Source organism: Seriola dumerili, unplaced genomic scaffold (assembly GCF_002260705.1).
Source record: "Seriola dumerili isolate Sdu_G_001 unplaced genomic scaffold, Sdu_1.0 BDQW01000003.1, whole genome shotgun sequence".
NCBI lineage: Eukaryota > Metazoa > Chordata > Actinopteri > Carangiformes > Carangidae > Seriola > Seriola dumerili.
This window is the reverse complement of record NW_019174258.1, coordinates 2404293-2416969: the sequence shown is the minus strand read 5'-3', so window position 1 is coordinate 2416969 and position 12677 is coordinate 2404293.

Below are 12677 nucleotides of genomic sequence, written 5' to 3'. Positions count from 1 at the left end.
TCTAGATCTGATTATTTTATTGATAAGAGCTAGTGGGTGGCAGGTCCTCAGATAAAAGGCTTAGCCCCGATTCATATCCCCGCTGTAAATCCTTCCTCTCAGTACAGGTCATATTCATTTTAAGATTTTAATTTATCTGCAGCAGCAACTAAAATGTTCAAGTATTTTTCCATTGTAAATGCTTAATGTATTTTTTAAAAAAATGATGGAGACTAATGGATGGAGGGGCATTTTTACAAATCAAAAAACTGTCTAGCTCTAATTAGTTCTTTTATCATTCCAATGACAAATTTTGAATTGTGTGCTGGAGAATTTCATTAGAGCCATACATGCATATATCGTAGCAGCAGGAACACCCTCATCTATGTAGCCCAGGCTTCACCATAAATCAGGCTAAATTCCCTAGAAAGAAGAATGCAGGAGGACACTGCGCCCAGCACTAAAATAGTATCACCCAGGGCTACTTCTGATTGAATGTTTTATCACAGACAATCCTGAGTGGCGGAAAAAAAGAAACTAATTCATTCATCCTGCTCAAGTAAAGAACTGTAACAACCATGTAATTCCTCTGAGATTTTGCCATTTCAGAGCACTTTGATTTGTCATGTTACTCATGTCTTTTCATCCTTCTTTCTTCCTGCACTCGGCTCTATACTCGGGTATCCTGTGCTGTAATTCAGCTTTTTATAACCCCCTCGCTCATTCACCTATTGAGTATCTGCCACTGTAGTACCAGGGCCACATGAGTTCATCACTCCGCCTCAGTAAAAGGATACAATAAGTATGTGTCCAGGGCAGCTTAGGAAGGGCATGGATATCCATCAGCAGTGCATATGATGGATCACGATGGTGTCTGGGATGAATAGACATGCAACACAAAATACAGTGAGGCCAAAACGGGCAGGAATATACATTACATCCATTTAATCATCCGCGCGTGTTAGGAAGGCAGGCGAGCCTTGCTTTCTCTATTCCTGCCGCCTTCAAAAGCTTTGCCTAGATTGATTATGTACGGAGAAGCAGTGAGCATAGCTGCAAAACACCTGCCAAGAAGAGGAGGCAGTAAGCTTTTTCACTGATACACAAAAAAACACGCAGGAAGACAGAGAGAAAAGAAAGAATTGGTGACTGCTTAGCTACCCAGATAAATAGCTCTGAGTATGCAGAGTACTGATGGAAATCTAGCCTCCCTAGCACAGCGACACGAAAGTCACCGGTCCAAGTCCAAATTTGTTGTCTCGTATCTGCCACTTGTGGAATGTTGAGCAGAAACCTTGACACGGTGACAGTTTGCTAATCCGTCAAAAACACTGGTAGCAAAAGTTCATCAGAGAACTGAGGTGAAATGTCAGAGGATATCAGAGTTTTCACAGCTGTGAGTTAGAGGATCCAGAATTACTACCCTGTAAAAGGAAGCAGGTCATTAAGAATGAATACCAAAACATGGAAAAAATGATAAGCTGTTCGCTGGGTTCAAAATCTCATCATAATCTCTGAGCACGTATCTGTCTTGATGCCCTAGGCCTTATTTAACCTCGGAGTTAAAATACTCACAGCCTTTTACACCCACATGAAACTGGGCCATTAAGGTCATCCTAGATAAATGTATTCATGAAATGTGATCTGCATGAATGGAAAAAAAAAGAGCTGTGAGACGGGCCCTGCCAGAGACATCTCCGCAGTGATGATGTGATTGATGATGATTAGAGATCTTGTCTTCCATCGATTTTACAGGACATGTCATCTGCATTTCATTTACAGAACGAGTAGCTGCTCCCAGTACTAAAATGTAAACATGTCTCTTGTCTTTAATTCAAAGAGTGCCGTACCATGTGTCAAGCATTTCACAACACAGAATGTGTGTTTTTACCCGACAGAGACCAACAGAAAGCCTTAGTTTCGACTTAACTGCTCTTTGTCTAAAGCAGGGGTTCTGAAGAACTCACACCTCACTCAAGATGAAGGGAGCGGCGGCAGAAAGAGAAAAACAAGGCAACACGAAGAGCAGCAAGCAGGGAGAAATTTTGTAACACTTGAAAAGACACTTTCGATAAAGGAGAGCACAGCTTCTTTTATGTTTCTTTTATGAGAGGATGAAGACACAGGGAGCAGTCAGTTTTTCCAATATACATGGAAAGGTTGAACTGCTCTTTCATCCAGATTCAATGACACTCATGAATATAGACAAGAAACATGCAAATCAAAAAACCATGCAGTGATTTTTTTTTTTTTGTTGTTGTTTTACTTGAATCTCTTACTTGAAAATCTAGAAAAATACAGTGTGGAGTGTGCACTTGACCTGTTAAAAGATGAGTGTAATTGGTGGATTTATTGTAGCAGCTCATAGCCTGAATGTGCTGATAGGTCATGCATTACAAAACCTATATAAAATCTCTGAAGTATATTTTTTTCTTATCTTCTTTGGAAAACAAAGTACACCATGCTTCCTTTCTAACTTCCTTAGCTAAGGTTCTTTTGAGTGGCATGGCAGTGGGCTGTCTCTCACAGCCGGACCAGGGAGACCCTCTCACCTCTGTCTCATCTGGGAAGCCCTGAGGTCGGGCTGAGGGAAGAAAGAAGGCTGAAGGCAGGGCTGGATGAAAAACGAGGGTGTCACAGCATTGTTGCAAGGTTAGCACACCCGCTAATGGAGCTGTGCTGGGGCAGGGCGCCCTGAGGATCGACCCCGCCAAGGGGGGCATGTACAAGCCCAAGATAAACTACTGTAGGGGGCATGGCACTGCCCCAAGCCCCTCTACTGCCCGCTAAGCACTGACACACACACATACACACACACACATAAACCACCACCATAGGCTAAAGACACCCTCTCAATATTTATAGCTGACCATCAGATACAATACTGAGAGATACCCACTGCTCCTCATAAAGCAGTGTTTGACACAGCACTATTCAATGTTTATAAAGAGCTGAGTAACACTGTAACTTTACTCTGATAGGCTGAGGTTAGAAGGGAGCACTGTCACTTCATTGTTTCAGATGACTTCACTTTGTGCTTCACCGTTCATAAATGACGACATTTATTGGCAGACTTCTTTTGACAGTAGAGACGTTAATATTTTTAAAAAATTCCATACAGTGATAACTGCTATCCAACCCAAACCAATCCCTTCCCACAAAAAGTAAACATCTCACACAAAAAGGGAAAAGAAAATTGAATGAGCAGATCTTGAGCCCGAGTGTGAGGGGACCACTCTGTGGTTCATGTTTCAGAATAATCTGCCAAGCTGTGCTGCTCTCCAGACTGTTCATGTAGACTACATGGAAACATGCTTGTCTTGTGTCTTTTCAGCAGCATAGATGATTTTAACACAGCCAGGTAAATCCTGATTATCCCAGGAGCTCAGAGGGCACTGCAGACAGCCAAGAGAAAAATGAGAGAAAGTAAAGAATGAGACATATGGCTGACATGCTCCTGCTGTGCGGGGTTGCACCGCTGAGCGGTCAAGGGTGGAGAGTTTCAGACAGAGGGGACATGAAGAATGACATACCTTGGAAGATCTCTCACTCACATGGGACTCAGAGTTGACAAAGAAGGCTCTGTTTGGCAGAATGGCAGCTATATTAATGACCAGTTTATCACTGTTTGTCAGGGGAGGGAAAGAGGAAAAGATGGGAAGAAGGAAAACGTTTCCCAGCAGGCCTTTAAGGAGACTGACTTCCTGCCAGGAGAGGAGAGGAATGCTGACATCTTCCTGTTGGCTGTTCACATGCGCTTTTGATTGGTCAAGAGGGGATACAGATAGGTCAGTAAGCCATGCTTTGATTGGGTAGAAGGAATGTGGAGAGGTCAGTGTGGGTCCAGTCAATGTCAGGTCTAGGGTGAAGGTTTAAATGAGAGTGAAAGACCCTCCAATGGAGCAAGTGAAGGAATAAGAGAAAAGCCTAAATGGATTGGTAACTCTACATTAGTGAATATACTGTAAAATTCTGAATAAATCCTCTTCTCTTTTGGTTTGCACTTTAAAAAAAAAAAAAAATAGTACATAGTACAATTTTATCCCACCGTCTCACAACATGAATCGGTGGAGAAAAAAAAAAAACAATGAAGTTTTGTGTGGTTCCCTCTTGAGCTGTGACATCACTGCCGCTAATCAAAGCAATGTTTCTGAAATGTATCAGACAATATCTTAAAAAGAGAGTGGGTGTCTGTCTGCCTGCGCCTGTGTGCGATCTTTCTGTCTCTGTGTCTGACAGTGTGAGATGGGAGGTGAAATGGGTAGTTATAGGCAGCACTGAGCCCGCCTAGAATCCAGCAGAGAAAGGCCTGTCCAACAAGCTTCACCAAAGCCTCTGTCGCTGATCTAACAAAGCCCCTCTTATTCAGGGCAGCAGACAGAGGCCCACAGGGAGAAAACCTCAAAGACTTTAACAACACCTCAAACCCCAGCCTCAATGACGGCTTGTTTCTTTCATTATTGAGCTCAAACGGGGGCTCTGTGGGTGCCAGTGTGGGCATGCCCGTATTAAAGAGAAAATAAGCCTCTGCCCACACATTATCGCTCACATGGCACCGACACCCACAGGCATTATTGCATGGAATTTTCCAGTACCAGCATCTCATCATCCAGCGTAATATGTTTCCATGTGCGGTGGCAATTAAAGTGCCCAAACACAGAAGCAGTAACAGGAGCCACATTGGCTCCTGTGTGCAGAGGCCACCGTGTTTCTTCAGTCCTGTGAAAACCACAGCGCATAGTAGATACCTTACATGAAAAGCTACAATACTGAATAACATATGGTAACGTAGAAACACACTGAGGGATGTGCTAGACTGACAGATACCTCTGATCACATAACTTAGATGAATCATAGCTGTTCTTGATCACAAAAAGTGCAATACTAGAAGAAGATAAGGCAAATATTTTTCTACTGTATTAAAAAAAAAAAACTGTTTGCCTTTCTCTCAACTTTTCACAATTTCTCTTTCTGATTTAATTTTTTTGTCTATGTGGGACTCTGTGAGAATGGACCTACAGTATGTGTGACAGCTTCCTCACTCAACTGCTGAGGCTTGCACACGTGTATCCACACCAGCGATGTTCACACCTAATTTTCCTGTCAGTCAAATGGAAATTTGAATTTAGACAATTCAACTAAAAGCAAGAAAACAATCAGGACACAGTCAAAATTTATCTCAATTTAATCAGGATCACAGCATCTGAGGGTAAACGAGCACCAGCAGCATTCTTACCTTGCAGGTTAATGTCCACATGCCTTACTCTGACACAACCAACATACAACCTTATTTACCTTTTCTAGATCAAAATACTGCAAAAACAACATGAGATGTCATATGTCCCACCACTATCCCACTGGTTTATTTTAAATATTAATTATTGGTTTAACTGACTAGTATTTCTGGCACCAACTAGTGAGGGTAGCAAGCTGTAATTGTTTCATCGACTAATGATTGCAGCAGCAACACTACTACCAGCCCTATATCTCTACATTGAGTTTACCTTTGATAATGGCCAACAATAATTGTATCATTTCATTATAAATATAATTTATATTTCATTGAGCGATAGAGTGCATTGGAAAACTACAGCCCTTCATCTAATGTTCTGTTAACTTATTGACATAATATAATTATAGCTTACACTGGCTTTCTGCTATGACTTTAAAGTACACATGTAGCCTCCAATCTCTCCTTTAATACCATGCAATTGATACAATGGTTTAAAAAAAAAAAAAAAAAAAAAAGTAAAAGTAAAAAAAATAAATAAATATATATATATATATATTTATACATATATATATTATCAATATGACTATCAACAGATCTTTTTGCTTATTTTTGCTGAGAAAAATGGGCTCCAAAGCAAAACTATACAGTAGATGATGCACAGCCGTACTGTGGCCCAGGCCTTGTACCTCTCAGGCAAGTGAGGGGGAAAAAAAATTGCTCTACTAAAAGTGAAGAAATCACACACAATCAAGTCAAATATCTAATATTTTATCCCAGAAATATTTACTACTGCCAGATATTTAAAACAGTCCCCATGGATGACTGTCAGAGGAATAGCCATTGCAGTCACAGTATTTATACTGATTCTATTCCACATGTGCATGTCTGCTCCAACTGGTCTCCCTGCCCATTGCATTTTGGCTGCAACCCTGGACCGTCAATACTCAAGTAAAGGCTCCTATAAAGAAACCAGTGTTTTTCCATTCATCCTCTACATCTGATTTTCTTCTCTCTGCTTCTCCCTTAGTTCCTTTATGATTAGTGGCACAGTTTTATAACAGTTTCATTATCCCTCTAAGAGAGTTCATTGAACATTCTCCATGTATATTCATGAAAACAGAACTTTATCTATTTATGCCTGATGTCAACTAGTTTACTTAGATTAGAAAAACCAAATGCACAACGTGCATGCAGAAAGGTTTTCCAGCAACCTCCACCAAGATTGCATAAGAAAAACACCCACGAAACCGCAACAGGACACATTCACTTCCGTTTTCTTCAAAGCGTCGCTATTCCGATAATCTTTCCACCCACCTGATACCTCATAAGCAATGAGCCTTAGCAATACTGAAAATGGACAGCAATCTATCATCAGCAAACAGAATCAAGCTGACAGCACTGCACTCCTACTGCTCTCTGAAACTGCACAGGTTCAGTCACTCTGCACTACACCCGTCAAACTCTGACCCTTTCATACACTGATGATATTGTGGTGTTTAATCATAGCGAGAGACATTAGATAAACTGAGGTTACATGGACCAGTATATTGTGCAGAGGCCTGAGGAGACTCTTATCAATAAGTTTACAAGGGGTGTGGGGGGTGTGGGGGGGGGGGTGGGGTAAAAGAGTTAAAGTACAGTGAGCTGAAGCTGGCAAAATGCTATCTGGTGTTATGGTTTTGAGGGACAGTGGGAAAGTGTTTGGGGACAGTGGGGTTAATAGTCCAGGGAAGACAAGCCTGGCACCAGCATGTTATAATAATACACTTGGCAGCTAGAATGGTGTCAACCCCTTAATTCCCCCCGGGGAGAGAAGGACACAGCCTAATCTGTATTCAGTCCTGACATTGTCCACATCTGATATGGAACATTAGCCCTTAACTCTCTCTATAGACTAGTGTCCTTCGGTTTATATTACTTTATGTTAATAGAGAGAGAAAACTCCATGTGCTGTCGTTTGTCATTGTTAGCAGGGGTGCTCCCTGAGCCTGTTTGAAATGCATTTGTTTAGAAGAGAAAAAGGGGGAAGGTAAACCTGACTGCTCGTGGAACCTCGTCGTTTCTCCATCTCTATTGATCTTTGATCCAACCAAGGGCCTTCTGTGCCCCCCTTTCCTCTCCTTGTCCCGTGTTCTGCACTCTCCGTTCACCATCTATTTTCCATTCCTCTGTTGTACAAAGTCAGCTGTGAGGAATGCTTGACTGGGGGCGGTTGAGTCGGTGAGGAGCACTGACCAGCTGACCAGGACCAACTCCCTCTAAATATATATATATATATTTTTTTTGATTTTATTCAAGGAATTCTTTTAACATCTCCCTCTCTCTGTTTTTACTTCTCACTATAAAGCTAAATATATAAGCAACTAAGTCTCATCATGTAGAATATGACACTGTGCCTACAATCAAAAAGCAAATGAGGAAATATTTGAAAAAAAAAAAAAAAAAACTGTTTTGCAAAATAAAAAGGAGGTCAAATAAAAGTGAGATCCATCACTCCTGATAGGTCTTGAAGCATCTGTTTCATTAATCTTAACTAGTTTACACAGGTAATTATTTACAATAGAAGAGGAAAAGCACACCAACATGAATAAATATGTTCTGAGCAGTTGCTCTACAAGAGCCACAGTTACATTGCTGCTTAACACAGCTTGCATCGTCTTATTTGAATAAAATAAAATGAGAGAATGTCTGGTGAAGCTGGCGGAGGGAATATTGTTTAAATCTGACGATATTCTCCGACTTCTGTTGGAATTAATTCAGCTAATTGTCTTCAGCCCAATTAGAGTCTATTCCCCTCTGCAGTCTAGTGAAACAGTGCCGAGCTAATTGGATTAAATCTTTATCATTTCCTGGGAAACACAGAGAGAAGGGGGAATATGAAGCAACACTACTGCCTTTTTTAATTAAATCTAACCTAATGACTGTGCTTTTATTAACATCCAACTTTTTCATGCTTCCATGCTGTAAATAGGGCTGAAAATGTGGAAGTACAGACTTTTATACAACCAATATATTGACCCTGAAACCTTCTCTACAGTGATAGCTATACGTGATCACCAAAGAACGCCTACAGGTTCTCTGTGTTTTTTGGTTTTTTTTTCTACCACAATCACAGTGATCCACCAGCAGGGCAAGAGAGAGCTCAATTGTAAACCTGTGAGTGCCGACTACAGTAAAAATCATGTCCCTCTGTACCTACCAGCCCTGCTCATCCTCTTAAATGCCAATAATAATTAATGGTATTACAGAAGGATACTTGTGAGCCCCTTAAACTCAGCTTTATTAGTGGCCTTTAGATAGGCCAGGTGGAGATGGCTGTGTGGAGAAAGCAGGCTTTTCCAATCCTTGCTGAGACATAAAAAAAAAAAAGGGTTAGTGATGAAAAAAATACAGTGGTTATGGCTGAAGATTAATAAGAGAAAGCAATCTGGGCATTTCATAGTATAGCCACACCTCATGCAGTCACTGGAACTCTTAGGAACATCATATTAGGTTCATCACCTATCTACAGTCTAATCAAAACCACTGCAGTGAACTTTGTGTTTTTACTGTCTCCCGTCCATGAGAATAGCCACTTGCTACCAGCTCAGACTATAAAAGGGACTGTAAAAGGGCCATCCACGTTCGTGATAATTATATGTTTTGTCAAAGTGCCCAGGGAACCACAGCCAGTGACCAATCCCTTCTTGAGGATAAACTATTTGTTCAGAATTAAGAGCTCATCCAAAAAAAAAAAAAAAAAAAGAAAGAAAAAAAGAGGACACAGAAATTGTTAGTGGCTGTGAAGATGAGGAAGCAGGAAAGATAAACACAGAGAGTTTACAGAGACTGTCTGTGCAAAAATAACCATTTTAAACATTATTTGGAGCCCCATCAGACAAAGGGAATAACAGTTAGATAGCTTGCAGAGTCTCTTTGTGCAAAGCATGAATTGAATGATGGAGGGATGGGCTACTAGAACAAGCGGGCATAGATCAAACAGGTCCCTATCTGTTATTTTCATCTTTACATTACATACTGTAATTTGGTAGTGCTTGCCATTTCTCAGCCTTCCACAAAGGTTTAGTATAGGATATAGGTGACATTACTATACAAGAGTTATATACACTCTGTATTGTCAATATGTAGAGTGCATGCATCTACTTAACCTCGGTACATCACAACCATATGTGCAACAATCTCCTGACCACTCAGCTCCTTTGCTTTAGATTGAAGAGCCACTGTATTGATTCAGAGAAACCCAGCCACCTCCCCCCTCTTTTAAAGAAGCCAAGTCGTGTGTCCAGCGCTGCTCTGCTCTAAGAATCGTTTCCTTATAGTCTCAGTGGGAGAGATGGGGAAGAGCATCTGGAAAAACAAACAGGAAACCCAGTGAGAGGAAGGTTGGGATGATATACAGCCAGTAGGGAGTACAGCAGCTCACTGCCATGAGAGTGGATTGGACTGGAGGGCAATAGGGAGCACAGGGGGAATGGTCCGCTTTATACTGCATGCCTCATGAAAATATAATGAACAGGAGCCAACGACCCAACAGCCAACATACAGACATGCACACATGTGGACACAGCAGCGCGTGCAAGTGCTCACAGCCACACAAACAGACAACAAACAGATGAATACACACACACTCACACACAAAACCAATACTATTTACGATGAAACATCGTTACAATTTTTACAATTTTGTAACTTTCTACAATATAATCTACAGCTATAATTACAGGCATGGTTAGAATTAACTATGTAGAAATCTTATTTTCTTTGTTCTGTTATTTTCATGTCTGATCCGTTCTTTTGGTATCATAAGATGATTGAAAAGAAAAAAAAAACCCTCCCAATATTGTGATAAATATTGCGTTTTTTTTCTTAATTTTTTCTTAATTTTCTTCAAGATGACTAAACTGTGCCCAAGCATGAAAAAAACCTTTTATTTAAAGATGCTAAATATACATTGTTTCTCAACTGTACTTAAACCTTAAAAGGTGAAGTTTAAGCCTGAAATGAAGGGAAAACTTTCATTTTTGTAACTTTTGTAAATCATTTGACAGACACTTAATTGACAGTAAAATCCGTTAAAACCTTGTGAATCTCTTCTCTCGGATATACACACACAACAAGACCATGCCCACTCATGCAGAGGATCACCACAACTTGAGTCCCCTGGACTGAATAAGAGAGTTGAGTTTTGGCTTTGTAGAGACTTAGTGAGAACACATGGTAAAGCCTACGAGGCAGACACGAAGAGAAAAGCAATGCTTTAGTCACTTAGCTTGGTAACAAAGGACAGTCATGTTTGATGATGTAATTTTAGTGGGACATGAAATATATAAACCATGTTATTTCATGCCTGTCTACACACAAGCTTCACTACAGAAATGTCCCATGTTGACATTGTGAATAGGATTTCAAGGATCTGTTTTGCGGCTGGGAAAATGTTTCATATATATTGAAAAGGACTGCTCAGGAAAATGGATGTCTGAATCTGAGTGTGCAAATGACATTGCACAGTGCACAGAGCAGAGGGAAAGCGATCAATGCAGATCATAAACAGAATACGATAAAGTAATCCATTGCCATTACCGGCAAATGGGCAAATTATTTTGATAAAGAAAAGAAATCCAGCAAACAATCATGTGGAGACACACTGCGACTACACACACACACACACACACACACACACACACACACACACACACACACACAACTCATCAGGCAGCCCCGACACGCAATCCCCTAGCATGCATCTGTGAAACCCGAGTCCTTCTCTGTCACACTCCCAACATCTGGATCTGTTAAGGAAATTAACAGCCTTGCTATTCCACTGTCATTTAACCTGTAAGCAATTTAGCCATGTGTTGAAAAGTTTTCTTGGATACTCATAGCCCTGCTTGGAAAAGTGCCTCCCTGTCATAAATCAACCAACTCCCTCTATCGGGTAGCAGTGCCTGGTTGACGTTTCCTTCACAAAAGTTTACATCAATGCACAGATTACTACAATAGCACTTACAGTCTGAGAGTCTGGCCTTTTTTGTGAAGCGGATGCTTGTCAGCTGATTAAAATATTTAATTCAGTTTAAGTATGAAAAAATATGGTGATTTATTTTTTTTTTTACATTTGAGGATCTTTGAGGTGGGAATGGAGCAGTTTTGGGCAGCTTAGTACAGTAGTACATACTGTATGATGCATCCAGCAACATGATACAGTATTAACCATATTTGGCAGGACTTTATATTATATATCATTTTTTTTGTTTCTTTGCTTAAGGCAATGGGCCTGTAAAGCTCAAGCTCAAAATGTATTCAATATAAATAAATAAATATTATCTTGTTACTTGGCAGATTGCAGTTTCCTCTTTTTTTTGAGTTGAGTTGTCCAGTGAATTAAGCTCTTAGATCTCTGTCCTTGGGATGCTGTGGACACCTATTAAATAATTCAACAAAACAAGAAGAGAGTAGGTAATAGAGCTGAGGCCTAAAGTAACTCAATCAGAGCTGACTGTCGGACATTCCCACCCTTGCCCTCAGAACTCACACAATGGATATGCCTGCCACTCTCTGAGGTCAAAGGCTGTTTGTTGACCACAAACCACATAAAATTGGTTGCTCTGTAGCCATGGCTGGTGGAAGACCACAGGGTGGTCAGTGCGATAATGGGAGTTGCTATGTAATCATGTTACACTGACATGCGACCACCTACATACATCAACAGAATGAACGTACTTCCACACAAACCTACTTTCGCATGTGAATGAGGTCATCTGAGGAAAAAAAGAAATTGTCTTTCAGTGATAACACATCACAAAGCACTGTGACATTAACAGTAATTTTCCTTTGACATAATAGAAAGTTCAAAGACAGACGGTAACCACACTTTCCTGTCAGTTTCCTTTGACAGCTTTCATAACTAGTCCAGAACATCTGAATCAGACACAAAACACCCCTGAAAACATGTTCATGTCTTCATGCAGGGTAAATGTCAAGTTCACCAGCCTAATGGACCAAGAGTGAACAACGAATAAAACTGTACTTTTTGCTCTGTTAGTGAGCTTAAACATGATTCTTTTCAGCTGTTCTGACAAATGACTGCTTTTCTAAAGCCACTATCTTAAAAAAATTCCTCTCATAAAGTAGTTGTCTCAATAACAAACTCCTCTTTCTTAATGACAAAATGTCCCATTCTATGCAATGTGACAGCACAGTTCTGAGAGTTCAAAAGTTACTGTAGAGGAATAAGGTGTAAAAAAATCTATGCTTTGTTACAGTGAAGGAACTGAAAAAAAAAAAGATGTGTAGTAAATATGACTGTACAGAATTACAGTCTTCCTGTAGCTGGCTTGTTTGATTGTACTTCACTAAAGGAATGAAATATGTTGTAATGGACTTTAAGCTATCCAAACATGTCTTTAGTCAATATACTGAGAGAGAAAAAAAAGAAAATTGAAGGAGAGAGAGAGTGTGTGTGTGT